At 42.3% G+C, this 23,808-nt stretch overlaps 1 long non-coding RNA gene across 1 annotated transcript in view; it reads left to right on the forward strand.

Annotated features, from left to right (window-relative positions):
• Positions 1-360: 360 nt before the first annotated feature.
• Positions 361-23,808, forward strand: part of LOC142469840 (uncharacterized) — a 47,934-nt gene continuing 24,486 nt past the window's right edge. The window contains exon 1 of the long non-coding RNA XR_012789105.1: positions 361-435. This is a non-coding gene — a long non-coding RNA (uncharacterized LOC142469840). The remainder of the gene's footprint in view (positions 436-23,808) is intronic.

Raw genomic sequence — 23,808 nt, forward strand, 5'->3', positions numbered from 1 at the left:
TTTAAAATGCTTCCTTAATAGAAGGTAATTTTTGTCTTTCTACAGGCATTTTCGATCTTGCACCATCCATGGACTCTTCACTTACCTGTTGGAAAGATTATCCTTTTTGTGTTTCTTTCCCTTCCTTCTTTCCCTCCCTTCACCTCCCCTCCCCTCCCCTGATTGTTTGTACCCATTTCTGACCTAGGTATACACACTAGTATATTTAAAATACGGATGTACTGCATATTCTTATGTGGCGTTTCACTGTAACTTTGCAGGATTATGCTGATGTCATCAGCAGTATACAGTCACATGTTTTTAATAGTATATTGTTGTAATAGTTTTGTGCACATATGCTTTATTAATATTTTGGTGTGTGGTTTATTTACACTTTCAGGGTCTCCCTGCTCTGACACTGATCCCATGGCGACGGATAAATCTTTGTCCAGCCCTGTGAGTACAGTCTTGTTTGGTGCACGCTCCCCCCTTCCCCCCCTGACAGCTGGGTCATGCTGATGTCAGCATGGGGGAGTGTTCAGTCTGAGGAGAGGTGTGGCTGTGGCTGCAGTCCTCCAAGACAGCTCTATGCTGTATTGCCAGGGATTTAGACCTAGACGTCTGACGTCACCACGGGGCGCCATACGGTCGCTCTGACGTCATCACGTAGGCGTCAGCGTCCTAGTTATGTGGCAGAGTGGGGAGGGGTGAGTATCAAGGGGGTGGTATATATTTTTACTGTTTTCTTGTGTTTGGTAGCATACACCATGAGAAAGGCAGTATTAGACTGCCAAAACGTTGGACTGTATGGCATATTAAATCTCCTTTTGAGTAAGACCGTGTGCCTGCTTCTTCTTCTTTGTACAGGTCTGAATGCTTTTTGTACAGGATTGTACAGGTATACCTGTACAAAACACTTTACCCTCTTCAGGGATTGAAAATCATATCTAAGCAGTCGTCTGTCATGAGACACCTTCTGGCGTGGGAAGACACCTTACCGTCCATTTATTAGAATAGGCTGTAATTTATTCCAGCATCAATGGTGTCCTATGGCAAAACACTGCTTAGTAAATATGGGCCTCTTTACCCTTTATAAGATTAGATTAGATACAAACTCATCAAAACCTCACCTTCTTAAAGTAATTTCTCTCTGCATCTGCTTTATTTGCTGGGCTTTATCTTGTTTTTACTTGTGTGTCGGAAAACACATGAGATACCTGTACGCAGACCCTTCTCCGCAGTAGTGCCAGCAGGCATCCAGCTTCCTTTTCCTACTGTGCAATATGGGGTATGATCAACAACTGTCTCTTATCAAGCCTAAGGGGTTTGTGAAAGACCTATCAGTGTTGCCTACAAACTACCAGGAAACCCTCAAGGCCGGGAGCATTGTCTTCATGTCTAGGCAAGGTGTGGCTGTTGAGGCGGACCTCCTGATCGAGCTCCTGCTGAGTAATCCAGTGAGGGGTGCACAGATGTTTGAGTTCCCGAGCATCAATCACCGGATTGCAAGGCACGGATGACCCAAGTCAAGGCAGGGATCAGATAATCGGATTAAGCAGGGGTCAGGGCTGGAGGCAAGCAGAGAGGTAGTTGGATGAAGCAGGATCAGGACAGGAAGCAGGCAGTATAGTAAATAGATGAACTGGAATCATTACCAGGTTTAATGTAAAGTAAAAATTGGAGTCAGGAGTAATTAATAGCAAGGGAGCCACACAACGTGCCTCCATGGTCAGGGACACCGACAGGGTGTCCTGGACTTCTTGGTTGCAATGGGCCTGGCCGGCTGGTGCTTTAAGGTGGGCCCTCCATCTGGCTGTGCCCAGCTGCCAATCCCCTCAGCCACTGGGCCCCAGCTCTCCCCAGCTGCGGGCCTCCCTCACTCTGTCCCACGTCAGGTTAATGGCACACCCTAAGCCTCCCTCTCATTCTGGAAGCTGAGCTCAGAGAGGCCTGGCTCACCAGCAACATGGCGAGGGACAGAGTGAGGGACGCCCACAGCTGGGGAGATCCTGTAAGGGGACAGAAGGCCTGGCCAGAGGTCAGGTCAGGTCCAACCTGTAGCACCAGCCAGTCAGGCCCCTCCCAACCACCGGGCCTGTCCTGACCATCCCAATGGTAGATAAATGTATTTGGGGGTGAGTAGTCTTGTGATTCTAATCATTTCCTACTACTGTCTTATTGTCAGTGTTAGTTTCTTGTTGTAGTGTGTGCATTTCTATGTGTGTGTGTTTATGTTAGTTTGAGTTTTCTGTGTGAGTGAGATGGAGGAGAGGATGGGATGGGTGAGAGGAGTGTGCATGAGCTTGGAAGGAGTGATGGAAATGGTGATGGTGAGAGGAGGTCTGTAAATGGTGAAGGTGAGAGAAGTAGTAGGAGTGGTGGAGGTGAGAGGAGTGCTTGAGGTGATAGGAGATGTTTACAGTAAGTGGTGAAGGTGAAAGGTCTGTGACTCGTGATTTGCGGATATAATAGTGTTTGTCTCAGATCAGGAAGTGGATCTACAGGGCCACGGTAGGGGTATATATTCACCGACCAGAGCCAAGGGACAGAGTTCTGTTACAGTTAATGTAGTCAGGTTGCATGCAGAGGATAAAAGCAGGTGGCAGAGGATAAAAGCAGGTGACAGAAATCCGGAGTCAGGGTCCCAGGCTGAGGTCAAGACAGATTGCAAAGGTGCAGAGTCAGGGTCACCGGAAGAAGTCAGCAACAGGGAATCCATAGGCAAAAGGACCCAGAACACAAAGCAGCAAAGCAGGGACTGCAACAGAAACAGGAACCTTGCTCAGCAACTTCCTGTAGGAAGTTTAAAAGACATGGAATAGTTGCACCGAAAGTCCTACTGTAAAGTTCGTAGCTTTAGTCCTTCGTACAAAACAGTCCCGCTGCCCGAGTCTCTCAGAGGTGAATCACCAACCTCTGTATTGTTGTAGAAAGAGGAAAAGGGGGGGGGATCCTCAGGCGCGTCGTTCTGCTTGTAGCTCCAGGGCATATGTGAAGGTAGAAAAGATAGGGGACCACAATAAGGAAAATTTCAACATAGATAGGTGCCTTTAATCTTTGGGAGGATATGTATAAATGGGAAAAAGGAGACACACTCACATTAAATGTCTGGTCTTGATCAGATGACTGATCCTCTGGTGTAGATGGGGGGGAGGGAGGGGGAGAGGGGGGGGGAGACTCCTCTGATGATACAAGCAGCCAAACAATATTGGCATAGAGAGGAGATATGTTCAGGCTTTACAGAGCGTCCCTCTAGGAGATGGGTAGTCTTGTGTGGCCTGGATTTCAGCTGGTAGGGTCTTTGGATGGTGCGGATGTTCAGCAGATACAGGGAAAGTTCCCACGAGCCAGTGCACGGGATGGGTCCTCCTCTGTCTGCTTCTCTCCTTACACACTTCCTTCACGGCTCCCGTTCCGTTACGCATGCGCATGCGCCCCAGGCGAGATGTGTACCAAGCTGGAAAAACTTCACTTCCTCTCTACGGTGGCCTGTGGTGACCAAAAACCGTCAGACGCGTTTCGCATTAGCTTCCTCAGTGAGTCTACACCAGAGGATCAGTCGCCTGAGGATCCCCCCCCTTTTCCTCTTTATATTCGGGGCATTAGAAAGGATTACAGCGGGTTTATCTCCAATGACTTCTTTCAATAAATCTTCCTGTTTTAAAATGTGCCAATGTTTGTTTGTATCTGCTGAACACCACGCACCATCCAAAGACCCTACCAGCTGGAATCCAGGCCACACAAGACTACCCATCTCCTAGAGGGACGCTCTGTAAAGCCTTAACATATCTCCTCTCTATGCCAATATTGTTTGGCCGCTTGTATCATCAGAGGAGTCTTCCCCCCCCCTCTCTCTCCCCCCATCTACACCAGAGGATCAGTCATCTGATCAAGACCAGACATTTAATGTGAGTGTGTCTCCTTTTTCCCATTTATACATAACCTCCCAAAGATTAAATGCACCTATCTATGTTGAAATTTTCCTCATTGTGGTCCCCTATCTTTTCTACCTTCACATATGCCCTTGAGCTACAAGCAGAACGACGCGCCTGAGGATCCCCCCCCCCTTTGCCTCTTCCTGTAGGAAGTGCAGCCTTACATAAGAGGTTGCCAGGAACCAAAGTAAGGGCAGGCTCCTGCAAAAACCAAGACCGGACAGCAAAACTAGTAATAGACCAAGTGAAATCCTCACCGCGGAGTGGAGTGTAGTAAGAAGGTGATAATGCATCTTCATTTTCATCTTATCTCTCTGCATGAATGTATCAAGGTTTTATTTGCTCCAACTTTTGCTTTGTTGATGTCAACTTGCAATTTTGTGTGTGTCAATAGGAGGAGTTATAGTACATGATGTTCAAATTATAAGATTTATCAAACTATGTGTAAGGACTACGGACTTGCAACCGTCCGGCGCATCCTCTCGAGCACCACCGTGCACGCGCGGGGTGCCAACGGACTGCATTCCTTACCAAATGCGCGCAGCATGCACACGCACCAAAATGGCGTCATCCAATGCCGCGGACTAAGGCACCACCCCCGGATTGGGCCGCACACTGACTGTGCGCGGAGCGCTAAAATATACAGGGAACACGTCGCTACCCCAGACAAACAAACATAGAGCCTGAGAAAAGTCAAACCTGGTGCAAGGGAGAGAACACAAATGTAAGCACACAAATAATCAGCCAGGATTATATAAAGCCCCCTATAATTGCACTCTAGGTAGGTGACAAAGTGAGTTTAATGTCAAATCGTAGAAGGCCACAAAATAACCTAATCCCAAAATAGGGTAACCGCCAAAGGTCACATACAGAAGAAAATAATAAATATTTTAATGAAATCCTATAAAAAACGACGAAACACTATAAAAATGCACAAAAGTGCATGGATAAAATCCCCAAATGTGTGGAGTCACGGAGCAATATCATGAACCAGTACTGTTCAAAAGCCACCCAGCTATAAGTATGCCAAAGAACCGTGTGCAGTTGCGCAAGTTCCCACACAAACGTATGCGGCTGTAAACCAAAATACCAGGATGAGTATGGGACAACGCTGGATGAGGTATAGAAGAACCCACAATGCGTTCACATACAACCTGATTGTCAGTATCCTGTGTCTAGTTTGGCGGCAGCTGGAGCCCCATGAGTTCTCTGGAGCTTGACGTGTCTCCTACCACAAGCCGCGTGTACGTCAGCGTAATGACGTCATGCGTTCCCCAACGTACGTTTCGCGCGTCACAGCGGCTTTCTCAAGGAGGAGGAGATTTTTCTTAGAATTTTTTCTAAGTCCAACTTTGCTCGTTCGCAACCCTGTTTGCAGGAAATTCTGCCCTTAAGCGGGATGCACTAATCAACGCAACCTTAGCAAACGCGAAAGTTGCGTTGATCAGAACACGTCAGGTCAGAGTAGACGCAAAGAAATCTAGACTTAGAAAAAATTCTGGCTTTTTATTTTTTGCATGCGCAAAACCCATACAGCAGGCTGGCGGGTGTCCCCGGCTGACCCCGCGGGGTAACCGAGGGAGCCCGGGGGTCACGCGGGTGTCCCCGGTTGACCCCGTGGGTGTCTGGGGGTCCCCAGCTCACCAAGCGGGGGTCCCCGCGGAAGTGCGGGGATCCTTGCGGGAGTCCGGGGGTCCCCGCGGCCGTCCCGGGGTCCCTGCAGGAGTCCCGGGGAACCCGCGGGCCTGCGGTATCAATGTTGCACCTCCAAAAATAATAAACAAGAATTATAACTAAATACACCCCCCTAACACATAAAATACAGTAATGGCCAAAATTACTATTATCCAAATATGGATAATAATGCATTTGGCCATTTTAAATACATATAACATTCAATAAATACAGTCAAAACTTATTACACTTACCTTTTACAGGCACCCACGATGAAGGCCATCTTCATCCTCATCTTCATTCTGCCCATGCCCCTCCGGTGCTGCAAAACATGCACAACAATAACAATAGCCAATGTAATGTCCCCTAACCCCTTAATCACCATAGCGGTTATTAACCGCTACAGTCATTAAGGGGTTAACCCACCCTCACCCACCACTCGGGAGGCCTACATACCCTCCGACACTAACCCCCCACCCCGTGAGGCCTAACCACCCACACCCACTACCCACAAGGGAGGCCTACCCACATACCCTTGGGGCCAATACCCCCTCCCCCCACCCCAATACCCACAATAAAAACAACACACTGCCCCACAATAAACATCATTCTATTTATTAAATACATTACCCACCCCCTGTGCCCCCCCATAAATACATGATTTATTCTTTAACATACAGGGTTCATACCCCAGCCCCACGCGAGTCCCCGGCGGGCTGACGGGTCACCTGACAGACCTACAGGGTACCAGCAACTTGTTTCACACAGGTTCTGGAGGCCTGTTGGTGGGTCGCGCCAAGCGACATGGCCCCCAGGTGGTCTCCGCGGGTCACAGTGGGCCACAATTGGGTCCCCACGGTAGGCCCGCGGATGTCTGCGAACCCCATGTCTGATCCACAGGTGTCTGCGGGGCCTCGGGTGGTTCCCACGGGGGTCTGGGGACTCACGGGTGCTCACTACGGGTCCGCGGTGCCCCCACGGATGTGGGACCACCGGTTCTTCCCCGCACACTACGGGTCGCGGTGCCCCCACGGATGTGAGGCCACCGGTTCTTCCCCTGTGGATTGGTTCCTGTGCTTCCGGGTCGCTTGGATTTTGGTAGTGGGCATCTAATGGTGAGTAAACAAAAGAAAAGTTTATTATTTTTACTTTTACAGGTTTTTATGATTTTTCATTCATGTCTTTTATTTTTTCAGTCCCATTTAGTTCCCGTTAATGTATATATGTATATACATACATTCAGAGACACTGAATGGGTGTATTCTATGTGACTTTTGTATGGAAATGCTTTGTTTTTTATGCTGTATTATTGCCCCTGTATTTTATGTATATCTATCTATATGGATAGACATACAGGGATAATAATTGATTGGCTTGCTAATGTTTATGTTCTTTTCATGTATGGCTAATGTATTTATCAGCTTTATTTTGTAATTGTGAATAATGTAATTTGTATTTAGTTACAGGTTAATTGTAATGGCTTCTTTATGGTACTTAGATTAGAATGATGGTGGTTACTTTAAATTAGAATTGTTTTGGCAATGGTTTGGCTTTAGCAATTGAATAGGGAATTGTATAATTGATTTGTATTGTATTTTAATTATTTGAGGAAATGGATTAATTGATTGATGCTAATTGTATTGATGTTGGTTAGTTTCTAATTGATTTTCATGATGGCATTGGTGGTTAGGGGACATTGTTTATAGTGTATTTTATTGTTACATATATTTTGCATAGTGTTACATGATGCAAAGATTAATTGCATCATGTACACACTCAATGCAATTGTGTGACATTTCATATACATTTGTGGAGCTGCTGATTTGTTGGCTTATATTTACAATAGATGCTAGATTTATTTTAACATGCAATGTGGTGATTTTAAGATTAAAAATTCATGTTTTGGAGATTGGGCGTACGCATTACAAAATATCCCTCTTCGCGGATGATATAATACTAACGCTCTCAAGACCCCACATTTCCCTCCCAAACTTACAAAAAGAGCTTCTAGACTTCGGAGCTATATCAGGTTATAAAATTAATAACGATAAGTCCGAAGCCCTGAACCTCAACCTGCCAGAGCCAGAGATGAAACTCCTTAAACTAAATTTTAAATACCGATGGTGCTCCTCCCATATCAAATATCTGGGAGTAAAGATATCGGGGAACTACCATTCGCTATACCATCACAATTACCCGGCCCTATTTCGGAAAATAAAATTAGACCTAGAAAAATGGGGGGCATACCAAATTTCATGGATCGGGAGAATGATCTCGGTGAAAATGAACATACTCCCCAGATTACTATATCACTTCCAGACACTCCCGATCCACATCCCTGGCACAGAATTGAAAAATATCCAGAAACAAATTCTCCATTTCATCTGGCAGGGGAAAAAACCAAGAGTCGCAAGATCAGTTCTACTTACTTCAAGGGGGAGAGGGGGCCTGGGGGTCCCCGACATTATGCGGTACTACCAGGCCACCCAGTTAAGGCAGGTAGTAGTATGGAACGCGGAACCCGGCCAATATTGCTGGCTAGACATAGAAATGCAATACGCCGGCACGCCTTCTCTGCCAGCATGCCTTTGGTCCCTGAGTAGGGAAGATTTGCAGAAAAACAAATTCCAATTAGGACCAATGAGGCACACATGGGAGACCTGGACGAAATGCAAATTGAAATTCAAGCTCACAACCACCAAATCTCAACTCATACCAATTATCCAAAATCCCAAATTCGCACCAGGATGTGAGCCCAGACAATTTGAGCAATTTACAACCAAAAACATAAGGGCGATTGCTGACTTCCTGAGCTTTGGGGAATTCCTGAGCTACCAAAGGCTACAAAGCAAATACGAAATACGGGGATTGAATGTCTTCAAATATCTCCAAATTCGGCACTACGTCCAATCAATATCACCAACGTTGGAATTTCCCCCTCTGACGAACTTCGAAAGACTGTGCACAGAGACAGCGCATCAAAAAGGTCTGATAACGCAAATATACTCAGAACTAGAAAGAGCAACAGATGCTCCAGTTCATGACTACATGCTCCATTGGGCAGCAGAATTGGGCATAGTTATAGACCAAGAGGATTGGGAAAGTATTTGGGAATCAGCCTCAGGAACTTCCATATGTACCACAATCAAAGAAAATATTTACAAAATACTGTTTCGCTGGTATCTCACCCCAGTTAGAATAAATCAAATCTACCCTCTGGCTTCAGACCTATGTTGGAGAGGCTGCGGACAAAAGGGTGACATGGCCCACATATGGTGGTCATGTCCAGAAATTCAGAAATACTGGGAAACCATACAGACTTTAATCACAGAGGTCACAGACCTCACAATACCCATTGATCCGCTGACCTACTTGCTGGCCAGGCCAATCGAGAACATTGACCGCCCAACAAGTAAATTGATCTCCTTCATTCTCACGGCGGCTAGATGTGCGGTGGCGGCCTCGTGGAAGAAGGTGTCTCCCCCCCCTAGGCAAACTGTTAAAAACAGAATACAGGAAGTCATGTTAATGGAAAAGCTCTCGGCTTTTCTAAAAAGGAAAACGGAGCCCTTTTACAATACATGGGAACTGTGGCTGTCCCGTATGACAGATTAGTGACGACCATTCCCACAGTAGAAGACAGCAGTAGTGGAAGAGTACAGTACAATGGTCAGAGAAGGAAGGGTCCTCCCTTCCCCAGACCCTGCCCCCCCCTCCTCATCTCTCCATCACTTCTTCTCCCCCTCCCCCCCCCCTCTCTCTGTTTCGACCCTCACGCCAACCCTGCCGACCCACACTTGAAGGTCGGGGGAGCGTTGAGTCTTTCCCTCTTTCTGTCTATAAAACAAGAAAAACCTGTATTAGGCAAAATATTGTTTATTCTGTATACAATGTATTTCACACAATGCCTAATAAAAACTGTTGGAAAAAAAAAAAAATTCATGTTTTGATTTATGCATGTTTTATGTGTTTCATAATGGCCAAATAATATATTATCCATATCTGGATAATAGTTATTTTGCACATTATTGTACTGTATACAGTACCGACCAAGTTTATTCTAATACGGCTAGAGCCGCAAGCCGCGAGGTTTCCCGGCTTTGATGCCGAATCCCCTCGGCGTTCCGCGCGTCACTGATGCGCGGTCATGCTTCATCGGGAGCGTGCGCGCACGGCGTGCGTGCCCAGGGCTCCCCGAAGGGAGCCCTGGTGTCCTGCGATGTGGGGGAGAGCGGTGGGGGGCTCCGGGGGACCCGGAGAGGGGAGGGGGTGCCTCGATCGGAGGACCGATCCTCCGAGGATCCGGCGCGCGCACGGGACACCTCGGCGTGCGCCCGGTATCTGTCGCGGCTGAGACCGGGTAAATGTTAGAATAAACTCGCCCGCGATAGTATGTTGGGGGGGGAGTGTATTGGCCCCAAGGGTATGTGGGTAGGCCTCCCTTGTGGGTAGTGGGTGAGGGTGGTTAGGCCTCACGGGGTGAGGGGTTAGTGTGGGAGGGTATGTAGGCCTCCCGAGTGGTGGGTGAGGGTGGGTTAACCCCTTAATTACTGTAGCGGTTAATAACCACTATGGTGATTAAGGGGTTAGGGGACATTACATTGGCTATTGTGATTGTTGTGCATGTTTTGCAGCAGCAGAGAGGCATGGGCAGAATGAAGATGAGGATGAAGACGGCCTTCATCGTGGGTGCCTGTAAAACGTAAGTGTAAAATGTTTTTATTGTATTTATTGTCATTTATATGTATTTTAAATTGGCAAATGCATTATAATCCATATGTGGATAATAGTAATTTTGCCCATTACAGTACTGTATGTGTTAGGTGGTTGGGGGATGCGTGTTGTTGATTGGGGGCAATTGTTCCCAATAAACATGCTAATGTGCCTTAACCCCTTCATTGCCTTAGCGGCTATCCGCTAAGGTAATGAAGCTGCATTAATGTATTTTTATTAATAGTGTGCAGGGGGTCCCCTGAGCTGAACCGCATTGATTTCTGCCTCAGAGACCCCCTGCTTCCCGAGTTACAGGCCCCGGTTTGGGGCATCGGTGCCAGTGCGGACGCCAACTTTATAGAGCCCACGTCGCGTCTTGGACGCTATAAAGATGGCGGCGGCACTGGCACCCGATGCCCCATACCGGGGCCTGTAACTCGGGAAGCAGGGGGTCTCTGAGGCAGAAATCAATGTGGTTAAGCTCAGGGGACCTCTTGCTCCCGCACACTATTATTAAAAATACATTAAAGCAGCTTCATTACCATAGCGGATAGCCGCTACGGTAATGAATTATTGTTTATTGTTATGTGTGTTTTAATACTAGTGTAGATGTGCAGGGGGTCTCCTGAGCTGAACCACATTGGTTCCGGCACCCCATAACGGGGCCTACATCTCCTGAAGTAGGTGGTCCTCGGACCTGAAACCAATGCGGTTCAGCTCAGGGGACCCCCTGCTCATGTACACTATTATTACAATGTATTTATTTAGTGTACGATCGCCTGTAACAGTCTTGCATGGAGATGGCAAATCTCCATGCAAATGTTACATGCAGCTTTTTTTTCAGCTAGCGAACGGAAAGGTTCAGAACGCTAGCAGGGGGAAAAAAGCATCACATATACTGTGGCTGTTCTGAGCTATTTTGAGCTATTTTGAGCTATTTGTTCTGAGCTATTTGAGCTATTTTGAGTTAAAAAATGGCCTCAAGGCCTTAGTGCATCGCGTCCCCGGCTTCACTTTTTAACGAACCTGTTTTTTGGCAAAATCAGAACGCAAAGCCATTGCGCTTAGTGCATAGCCCCCATATATCTTGTTTGTATTGGATTGTGGCAAATCTATCATATTTGTAGTTGTTTGGATGGGGGGGGGGGGCTTTTTGGTGTGTGGGCATCAACATATTACAATATACAATTCCATGTTTTTTTAATATGATTTTTACACCTAAGTTTTTATAACTTCCATCAGATTATGATAATATGTGTTTAATTCTTTCTTGTTTTCTAAAAATTGTTAAAGAAACAGTTATAAAAAAATGTTTTATTTGCATTACTAGGATTTCTGAGAAGGAATATTGCCTCATTATCACGATACAATAGTTTGTAAAGGCCATGATGGACTCTAAAATAAATAAATACATTTTGTTTGTTATGAATTTGAATCCGATATTTTTAATAAAATGATGTATGCACCCCAAAACTGGAACAACCTACCAGAGACTCTCACATCCACCACCAGTTTAAGTTCTTTCAAAGCTAAGGCTGTCACACATTTTAATCTGGTCTGTAACTGTTTCATACGCCCATAATATATATTTTCTTTAACTGTGCACGCAATGTCTTGTATATAATGTATACCCTGTTCATTTATGTAACTGTATTTGTAACCATGTATTATTTGTCTTAACTCTGTGCCCAGTACATACTTGAAAACGAGAGGTAACTCTCAATGTATTACTTCCTGGTAAAATATTTTATAAATAAATAAATAAATAAGTATGAGGTACCTCCTTTTATGCTGTCAGTTTCTTCTGAAAAAGGTCTCTTTTTTTTTATTCATTAGAGATTTTACTTAGTATAGTCGTGTAACTCACGATTGGTTTGATGAACCAAGGTTATACTCAGTGCAACTACAGTACGGTACTGCAGATCAGTGCTTTAGCAGGTTTGTCTCTTCAAAGCACAATATATTCCAATTGGAGCAGCTGAGTAATTCTTAGAGCAATCATTGTAAACTGAGGGAACTACACTGTGCTTCCCCCATGCTGAGTGCATTTAACCTTTATCCATCAACAACTTACCACTCTGTTAAATTAATGAGTTGTTCGATTGGTTTTCAAACAGCATTGTACCAAACTATTACAGTTATGTCCTGCTTTGCTTTATTTTCTCACAGTAACCACCCCAGAGCATTCTTTCATAGTCGAGCGACACATTTCATTTTGTTGCTCCAATCCAAGATTTATTAAAGGTGTCACCTTATCGGTGAAAAGTCATTATTTTACTTATTACCACGCTATACAAGGAAAAGCTGGGCAAGCTATACTTAAAAAAAGATACCAATATAAGAGGCATAGTAAAAAGTATAAGTTTGCCACCTGTTTCATTGAACCAGTGTTGTAAATCTCTAAAATAATTAACACTATTATCTTAGACACCTAAAACTTTAAAGCACTAAGCTCTTAGGCTATTTAACATAAAGTTAACCTAAATTAATATATTGGAACCGAAAGTTGGTCTACAAACTCCTGCGGTGCAGGGGATTTCTGCTTAACCTAAATTACCCTCAAGAACCACCAAAAAATTTATTCTCAAAACATGGTTCACAGATATGTCTAGTTTTGAATCTGATCTTTCAGACGGAGAAAGTCGTAACACTTCAGTGTCCTTCGACAATGTGGATGATACTTGGAGGACCAGAAGTCAATCGAGGGATAACCAGAGGGACCAACCTACTCCTGGACAATTCGGCCAGTAGGGTCATTGGTTTCAGTCTCAAAAGGACCGTGAGTAAAAAAAACTCATTAGAACAAGGACGAGGAGATCGAGGAAGAAGCGGAGAATCAAGAGGAGCGATGAAAAGAAAGAAATACTCCTAGACTTCCCAGGAGATAATGTCATTAACATTTCAGATAAAATCTTGACCTCAGGACAATTATCCTTTCTCAATAAGGGTTTGAACTTCGCTCCGCAAAGTGACTTCAAACTCTTTGACACTATTATTGACTTTAAAAAGAAAAATTGTGATAAAGCGCTAAAGTTTAGACACCAATATGATAATAAACAGTGAAAAAATATCCTTTGCATAAAGGTAGGCTGTCTGGTACTTACTGCTAGTACAAACAGATAACACCATGAAAAAAGAAAAACCTGGCGCCAAATGTTCATATGGAAAGTCCTGTGATCCTCAAAGAATCTGCACGAGTGCTTGACAGGCCATGAAACGAGAGAAAAGAAAACAAACACAGATCATAGCGTATAACTGCTGGGTAACTCAGTATACCACTATATAACATATAACAGTGAGACTCCTAGTGACAAACTAAAATAAAGAATTTATTAAAACATGAACTATGTCATAAAAATAGCAATGAAGCAATGAAGAGCAGCTGGTCATCCGGAGATGGTAAAATCAAAACCCTACTTACAACAAGCAGGGTGATAACAGGCGGTGTTAAAACAGTGTCCTCTCGGCGCAGGTTAATGTCCTGGTAGGGTGCAAACTCTGCTCCGTCGGTACTGTCGCCCGAAATCCCTTCCGTGGTCTACAGGGAACATGCCAGTGGTGGAGGCAGTCTCTCTGGGGTTCACAGTCCTACAACACATGTGGCTGGTTCTCCTTCCTTCCTCCTCCTTGCTCACAGGCAATCAACGCGCGCCCGAGCGCGAGTGTGCCCGTACATTAAAGGGGTAGGGGCTGCTGTCTGGATGCCGGAGGCTAACAGAAAACTGAAAGCACTAGACTGACCGCTCTATCAAAGGCTCAATGCAATCCTCAGGGTGACCTTGTCACCCGCCCTACGCGTTTTGTAGAAGTAAATCTACTTCCTCAGGGGCTACATGCTGATACCTCATGACACTCTAATATACCCTATTCAATAAAAGTTAATTACCATTTAAAGCAATATAGCCTGCATGTCATGTGTATCATATCTATCACAAGGCTCACTACACTAACATAACCCAACAGACCAAACAAACACAAACATTATATAACATAAAAACATGTGACCATGTACAAATTGCATATTACAAAATAATATTATACATAACTTAAACAATATATATCACAATAACACCTAGATTAGCCAAGGATCATTCAAACTCCCACGAATACCTCTGATCCAATATTTCAAACCTTCAATGTACTTCTAAAATAACCCCAAATTGGACTCGCAATGGAGATATTGGAAAACGCTATATATCACCATACATATTGAAAACAATACAGTATATACTACTAATTGCAACCTGCATTCAATCTTACAAATCGCATATATTAATAGTACTTCAATTGACCAAAAAGGCCCCCAGTTCAAAATCAATGTTAAGCCCATTGGGAGAAAGAGTTTTTAAATTCATATATCCAAAAGGCCTCTCGTCTATTAATATGTTTGAACTTATCTCCACCTCTCCAATTACTGTCCCGGACAGCTTTATTCTAAAGCTTGCCGGGTTCAATGCGGGCCAACCGCGGGGCTTTCTCCGATTTGAATCGGAGTTTCCCGCGCGGCGGCCGCTTCAATAGATATAGATATATTATTGAAAGCGCCCGAGGCGCGGGAAAACCGGCCGAAAACGGCCGAAGATAGCCGCACGCCGTCCGCAGCTATTTTTAACCCGCGGAGGCAGCCGCAGTTGATTAAAGCTGGCCGGGACAGTAGTTGTACATAGTTCAATGGGTTGGCAAACCAGGCCTTTGGGGTTTTTATCATAATGAACTAAAAAATGGTGGGACACACGATGAGTGGTTAGGCCTTTCTTGATGTTATAGACGTGCTCATAAATACGTCTCTGAAAGGTTCGACCCGTGCGTCCCAAATATTGCAAGCCACATGGGCACTGCAATATATAAATAATAAACTCAGACAAGCACGTGATATGGGAATTGATTTTATAAACCTTTGCAGTTATATTGGATTTAAATTCTCTGCTGCATGCACCATACTAGCATGCTATGCATTTTGTGCAAGGTCTAAACCCATTTCTGTCCTGAATGTTTTTCACTTTTTTATCTCCTTGATTTAATGGGTACGAGATTTGCACCAAGTTATGCGAACCTTTTCATGGGCCAATGGGAGAAGGAAGTCATTTGGAACAACTGCCCACTTGGTGCAAATGTCGTGCTCTGGCGGCGCTACATTGATGACGTTATTTTCATTTGGGACGGGAACCTGGATTTACTGGACGAATTTATTTTGTTCCTTAATAGTATCAATAGAAATTTGAGATTTATATGCCAATATGACAAAACTGAGATTAATTTTTTGGATCTGAACATAAGTATAGTTGATAACCAAATTCAGACCCAAACATTTTTTAAGCCTGTACAGGCCAATAATTATGTATTGGCCAACATTCATCATAATCCACAATGGATTCGTAATATTCCGAAAGGTCAGTTCATCCGTCTGAGGCGAAATTGTTCCAATTTGGAGTCTTTTTCCAAACAGGCGGGTGAACTGAAGAATAAATTCATTGAACGGCATTATCCAGAAGATGAACTTGAAGACACTATGTCTTTAGTTCAGAAAATGGACAGGAATAAACTCCTGGAGTATAGAGATAAAGGGGACGGACAAGGAACTTGCAATAAAGTTTATTTTATTACACAGTATAATGCTATGGCCCCAAGGATCAGGAACATCTTTGCCAAACATTGGCCAATACTGTTGCAGGATGCAACTCTATCACAGATCTTGACACCACAACCATCTATTGTTTTTAAGAAAGCAAGCAATTTTAGGAGTAAATTGGCCCCTAGTTGCCCCTTAAATCAAGGAGATAAAAAAGTGAAAAACATTCAGGACAGAAATGGGTTTAGACCTTGCACAAAATGCATAGCATGCAAGTATGGTGCATGCAGCAGAGAATTTAAATCCAATATAACTGCAAAGGTTTATAGAATCAATTCCCATATCACGTGCAAGTCTGAGTTTATTATTTATACTGTATATTGCAGTGCCCATGTGGCTTGCAATATGTGGGACGTACGGGTCGAACCTTTCAGAGACGTATTTATGAACACGTCTATAACATCAAGAAAGGCCTAACCACTTATAGTGTGTCCCACCATTTTTTAGTTCATCATGATAAAAATCCCAAAGGCCTGGTTTGCCAATCCATTTAACTATGTACACCTAATTGGAGAGGTGGAGATAAGTTCAAACATATTAATAGACGAGAGGCCTTTTGGATATATGAACTGAAAACTCTTTCTCCCAATGGGCCTAACATTGATTTTGAACTGGGGGCCTTTTTGGTCAATTGAATTACTATTAATATATGCGATTTTTAAGATTGAATGCAGGTTGCAATTAGTAGTATATATTGTTTTCAATATGTATGGTGATATATAGCGTTTTCCAATATCTCCATTGCCAGTCCAATTTGGGGTTATTTTAGAAGTACATTGAAGGTTTGAAATATTGGATCAGAGGTATTCGTGGGAGTTTGAATGATCCTTGGCTAATCTAGGTGTTATTGTGATATATATTGTTTAAGTTATGTATAATATTATTTTGTAATATGCAATTTGTACATGGTCACATGTTTTTATGTTATATAATGTTTGTGTTTGTTTGGTCTGTTGGATTATGTTATGTTAGTGTAGTGAGCCTTGTGATAGATATGATACACATGACATGCAGGCTATATTGCTTTAAATGGTAATTAACTTTTATTGAATAGGGTATATTAGAGTGTCATGATGTATCAGCATGTAGCCCCTGAGGAAGTAGATTTATTTCTACGAAACGCGTAGGGCGGGTGACAAGGTCACCCTGAGGATTGCATTGAGCCTTTGATAGAGCGGTCAGTCTAGTGCTTTCAGTTTTCTGTTAGCCTCCGGCATCCAGACAGCAGCCCCTACCCCTTTAATGTACGGGCACACTCGCGCTCGGGCGCGCGTTGATTGCCTGGGAGCAAGGAGGAGGAAGGAAGGGGAACCAGCCACACGTGTTGTAGGATTGTGAACCCCAGAGAGACTGCCTCCACCACCGGCACATTCCCTGTACACCATGGAAGGGATTTCGGGCGAGAGTACCGACGGAGCAGAGTTTGCACTCTGCCAGGACATTCCCCTGCGCCGAGAGGACACTGTTTTAACACCGCCTGTTATCACCCTGCTTGTTGTAAGTAGGGTTTTGATTTTACCATCTCCGGATGACCAGCTGCTCTTCATTGCTTCATTGCTATTTTTATGACATAGTTCATGTTTTAATAAATTCTTTATTTTAGTTTGTCACTAGGAGTCTCACTGTTATATGTTATATAGTGGTTATATAGTGTTATAGCGTTATATAGTGGTATACTGAGTTACCCAGCAGTTATAAGCTATGATCTGTGTTTGTTTTCTTTTCTCTCGTTTCATGGCCTGTAAAGCACTCGTGCAGATTCTTTTAGGATCACAGGACTTTCCATATGAACATTTGGCGCCGGGTTTTTCTTTTTTCACGGTGTTATCTGTTTGTACTAGCAGTAGGTACCAGAGAGCCTACCTTTATGTATATATTATATGATGATATGTTATATAGTGATATACTGAGTTACCCAGCAGTTATATGCTATGATCTGTGTTTGTTTTCTTTTCTCTCGTTTCATGGCCTGTCAAGCACTATTATTGACTTACAATGTTTCTTACGTAAATTATGTCTAAAATAAATTCTTTGCAGATAAAGATCCTATGAGGGTTAACGTGGTTTCAGGTCCCACTTCACTGTCACTACTGGTTGTGGGGGACACTGATGTGGAGAGTTGTCCACCTCTCTGACCTTTAGTGAACACTGTGCATTGTCAGATATGGAAGGTCTATTGACTGAACAGAATGATGATTTTGATTTATCTGATGACCCTACGTCCAATTTTTTCAGTCTTAAACATACTTATTTCAGGAAGAAGTCCACTTTTATTCATAAAGTTTCAAGGGAACCATGCATAACTACCTTTGAGAGATTAGTAGAACAAGATTTAAAAATACTGGCGGAGGGTTATACATTCAAGCCATCCACGGACCCCACGTGGTCTGACCGGATGAATTCCCTCAGATGATCACACACTTCCTCAGGTGACGTACGGTCACGAAACGCATAGGGAGGAGGAGCTTAGCATGAGCTAGTCCCGACACCGTATCTGCCCGACACTAGAAGACAGACGCCGGAAAGTGACGTCATCACCAGCAAGCCGTGAGAGGTCCCGTGCACGCTGGTCAGTTGATTTCGGATACTTCCGGTGGGATACAGGCTGCGGACGGCATTCGTGAGTCAATTGTTTACCACTGACACATTGTAAGTGTGGTTGGTTGGTTTTTATATTTTATTAAAAGTGTAGCTACTCATTGCACTACTGCTTTGTCTTTTTCCCTTCCCAATCGGGCGCTACCGTTATTGGTTCGTTGTGTGATCATCTGAGGGAATTCCATCCGGTCAGACAATGTGGGGTCCGTGGACGATCGAGGTGAAGACGTGGCACAAGTACAGATTCTATCCCTTGCCTGAGCAAGATTAATTCTTGTATTGTATTGTATTGTATGTCTTTATTTATATAGCGCCATTAATGTACATAGCGCTTCACAGTGGTAATATATGTGGTAATCAAATAAATAACAGATAGTATAAATAACAGGTCATGGGAATAAGTGCTACAGGCATAAAAGTAACATTAAGGAAGAAGAGTCCCTGCTCCGAGGAGCTTACAGTCTAATTGGTAGGTAGGGAGAACGTACAGAGACAGTAGGAGGGAATTCTGGTAAGTGTGTCTGCAGGGGGCCAAGCTTTATGTAACATGTCCAGTATTATCCCCAGTGCTATTCATACGCTTCTTTAAGCAAGTGTGTCTTAAGGTGGGTCTTAAAGGTGGATAGAGAGGGTGCTAGTCGGGTATTGAGGGGAAGGGCATTCCAGAAGTGCGGGGCAGTCAGTGAGAAAGGTTTAAGGCGGGAGAGGGCAAGAGTTGGGATGGTGCATAACGAGAAATTAGGGCTGAGATGTAAGGAGGGGCAGAAGAGTGTAAAGCTTTAAAAGTGCGGAGGAGAATGGAGTGTGAGATGGGGGATTTGATCGGAAACCAGGAGAGGGAATTCAGGAGGAGAGACCCAGAGACAGATTTAGGAAAGAGTAGAGTGATTCTGGCAGGAGTGCTTAGGATAGATTGTAGGGGAGACAGGTGAGAGGCAGGTGAGAGGCAGGAAGACCGGACAGCAGGAGGTTGCAGACGGGAGAGAATGAGGGCCTGAGTCAGAGTTTTAGCAGTCGAGTAACAGAGATAAAACAATTGTCATAAAAAATGCTGACACGGGAGGTGCGGTTGTGGTACAATCCTCTGCCAGTTACAAGCAAGAAGCACTTAGACAACTAAACTACATCACTTCAAACAGTATCAAAGGTTGAAGAAAGATCCAACCGGGATTTTCCTTCAAGAGTTGAAAGCATTACTTGACATGGGAAAGATATTATGTGTGTTAAATGCAAAGGAGTTTGACTTTCTATTTTGTTCACATCCCATTGTACCCATCAATCACCATCTCCCAAAGATCCATAAGACACTTATCTGCCCACCGGGTAGGCCCATAGTTGCTAGCATTGGATCTTTGGGAGATGGTCTCTCCTGCTGTATAGATAGGTATCTCCAACCCCTGGTTCATTTGTTACCATCCTTTTTCAAGGATACTAATCAATTACTTTTGGATGTACAAAAAATCAAATGGGAGACTACCTTTCATTGGGTTATAATGGATGTAACTTCTTTATACACTATTATCAAACACAAACAAGGGATTTCTGTGGTACAACATTTTCTTCACCTTTCTAATTCACCCACAGCACTTTGCACTTTTTTGATTGAGACTATCAGTTTTTTATTAACATATAATTATTCTAGCATTGATTCACAATTTTATTTACAAATTAGAGGCACAGCTATGGGCACTTTTTTTGCACCTTCTTATGCTAATTTATTTATGGAATTGTGGGAGTGGATTTTTGTTTGCGGTGATCACAATCCTTTTAGAAAACACATTAAATTCTACAGACGTTATATTGACAATCTGCTTTTCATTTGGGACAGTGATTTTTTCACGCTTGAAACATTCTTTAATACTGTTAATATTAATTATTAAAATCTTTTATTCACTTATACACTCAATATCCAACACATTTGTTATTTAGGTCTTACTGTATGTTGATTATACAGTAGATCTCAATGGAGAAATACAAACGACATCTATAGAAAGTCAAACTCCCGTAATGCATTCCTCATGGCGGACAGTAACCATTCTAGACCGCTTAAAAGGGGGATTCTTAAGGGTCAATTTCTTAGGCTCAAAAGACTTCGTTCTACTGAGGAACCCTTGAGACTCAATGAAGAGATTTAGCTATTAGATTCCGTTGTAGAGGTTATAGCGAATCCCATGTCACGGAGGCTCTGAGTGCAGTGAAATTATTAGATTGTATGGATCTCCTTCCAACTAATGTTAAAAATAAGAACAGACATACTGTAAACATCTTTCTCAGAAAAACAGTACTTCTGTACCTTTTTTTATTACACAACAAATCAGACAGGCAGATTCCATACGATTTATCATCAAAAGACATTGGGATACTTTAAAATTATATAGGGATCTGAGTACTTTTGTTAATGATGGACCTAAATTTGTCTTCAGAAAGGAAACATCATTGGCAATTTTTTTGTCCCCAAGCCAGTTTAATTCACACTCTAACACCCAAGGTATTAGTGGCATTCCGAAAGGTTTCCAAAAGTGTGGTCATTGTGTTATTTGCCAGTATACTAACCCAATTAAAATTATCAAGTGTTCTAGACCAAAAATGGACATAAAAATTCAAACATTTATTAACTGTAATTCTAGTCACATTGTATATATTCTTAGCTGCAGTTGTGGCAAACGTTACATAGGACGCACCATTAGACCTCTCAAAATGAGGACAATGGAGCATGTCATGGCCATTATAAAGGGATGATTTGATGCAACCAGTGTCTAGACACTTTTCGCATTGTCTCCAGGGTGGCATTCGCAACTTCACATTCTCGGGTAATGAGCATGTTCCTGCACCCATTCGAGGGGGTAACAGGTTGAACATGCTCAATAGTGTCGATACTTTATAACCTGCAGGTATTTTTGTAAATTTATTTATGTCAAGACTTAAACAAACATCTTTTTACTTGTTAATTGATATCTGGGTTGTCATGCGTGACTCCTGCGTTTATGTACAATATTAGGATACAATGGGATATATGGTTTTGCGGTATTCATATGAATTATATACATTTATTCCATCAATGGATGGCCTAATGACCATTGTTTTATAATGTACATACATGTCAATTGATCCTAATGATCTAGTGGCTATATACCAGCATTGATATTTTCTCTATTATTTTTTTAATATTATCCATCATATGGGATGATTTTTTATGACTAATTTTCTAAGATTATTATTTTCCTTTTTCACTTAAGGGTTGTTATATTTTTACATTATTCATTATTTTGAATCAATTAAGTATTTATTTATAAACTACACAATGTTTGGGGATGCAACTGATTATTTGAGTTTATATTATACTACTCCATTTTCACTATATCCTTTTTTATTCTTATATACTTACTTCTTGTCATCTTGATATAATACTTCCATTATGAGTATGCCATGTATATTTATACTTAATATTATGATTTTTGTATTATTTCATATACAAATAGAATAATGTTATATTTATTTACTTTTTTATTTTTTCTATATTTTCTTCATATTAGTTATTTAGGTTGTGTTTTATTTTAATTCACATATGTATTGTCTATGTTTAGTAGTCACTATATGTTCTAATGTTTCTGTTTTATCTTTCTTAGTTTGATTTTTTATGAGATTGCTCTTATATGTTTAAAGTGTTATATCCACTTATACCATGCCTGCTTTATTGTGGGTTTTTCATTCCTAAATTTGAATACTTAGTGGCCATCCCAATTATGTTAAACAATTGCAGTTTGGCTTATTTTTTTAAGTAGCAATCTATATGGTTTTGTATACTCATTGTATACTCTCATTTTTTTAGTGATCCCTGTTGCTGGTGTGGTTCGTACCTTTCAGGCTTCTGTAGCCAATCACCTGGTCTCTCATTACCTGACCTGCAGGTGCATTTTGGCGCTAATCTACCTTAGCACAGAGATGGCTATTTAAATTGAGTTTTTTAGAACATTGGTCACTCTTTGTTAAAGCGTCAACCAGGCGAGAAACGTGTCAGAGGACCCATTTTGTTATACCTTGCTATTATGCATAATAAATAATTTTATTTTTACCTGCCTCCAGCCCAATTTTCCTTCACTTTGCTAAGCCTCCATTTTATTTTTGTTAACCTAAATTAACGTTAGCTTAATCATAAAGCAAATAACATAACGTTAATCGAGTGCTACCCCTTAAATAACGTATGGTTATTTGCTTAGTGCTAATGATATGCAAAAGAGGTGCTCCCCTTAACATTACATATCCACTAATGGCTGTTCAGGTTAGCACCAGCATCCAGGTGTGCTTCTTTTTGTGTTGTATGAAGGCTGGTTTGAGGAGCTATAGCACTTTTGCAAAGAAATGCTCTCAATGAATCCAGTGGTTTACAGTATCTAGTGGCCTTTTTATAGCTCTATTTGTGTTGCTAATACATTTACTTATACAAATCAAGCATTCTCTTAGCTTTACCCACTACTTTAGTACATTGCTTGCGTACTTTTACGTGATGTAAAATAATGACTCCCAATCCATTTCTTCTGTGGTGGTTGAAAGTACTGTATAGTACTATATAGTATGGTACTATTTTAGTTTATCTAAAGAACATATTTTTTTTGTTTATCCTACTATGATGTCATCCCTATTGCCCTATACCTCCCAATGTAATGATAATGTAACTAATAAATACATTAAAGAGAACTAGTCCTAATACAGATCCTTGACTTGAAGCACTCCACTGGTCAAATTCACTTTCTATGAGTTTACTGCTTTATCACAAATCCTCATCACCTATCACTCAACCAATTAAACTTGCATAGACTCCCAGGCATTGCCACTTGTTTATCGGACTTCCATGTGGAATCATAATGCTTCCTCAGATACCGGCATCCCCTATGGAGGTGTGTATCTTAGGAAGCAGGGGATCCTCTTTGCTGAAATGAATGGGGTTCTGCTCTGGAGACCCTATGCTTTAAACATATTTAAAAAAAAAAAAGGATTTGGGAATCAGTCCAGATTCTTAACAATCTCGGATTTTTTAGTGCCAAATCCGTGGGCGATTTTTGGCGTGGAAGACGGATTTGGCCTAAACTTTCTGGGAAATTCCGGGGAATGGATTTGGACTGTTCCGCCCATCTCTAGCTGTGATTTGATTTTCAATCCAATGATAAATCAATGATGTTGTAAAACACAAACAGGTATACAACCAACAATTACTGTTTCGTATAGCAGCTTCTACATAAACAGAAAACTAATGCTACCAAATAAAAAAAATTGCATTCCCCC

The sequence above is a fragment of the Ascaphus truei genome, chromosome 1 (assembly GCF_040206685.1).
Source record: "Ascaphus truei isolate aAscTru1 chromosome 1, aAscTru1.hap1, whole genome shotgun sequence".
Classification (NCBI taxonomy): domain Eukaryota; kingdom Metazoa; phylum Chordata; class Amphibia; order Anura; family Ascaphidae; genus Ascaphus; species Ascaphus truei.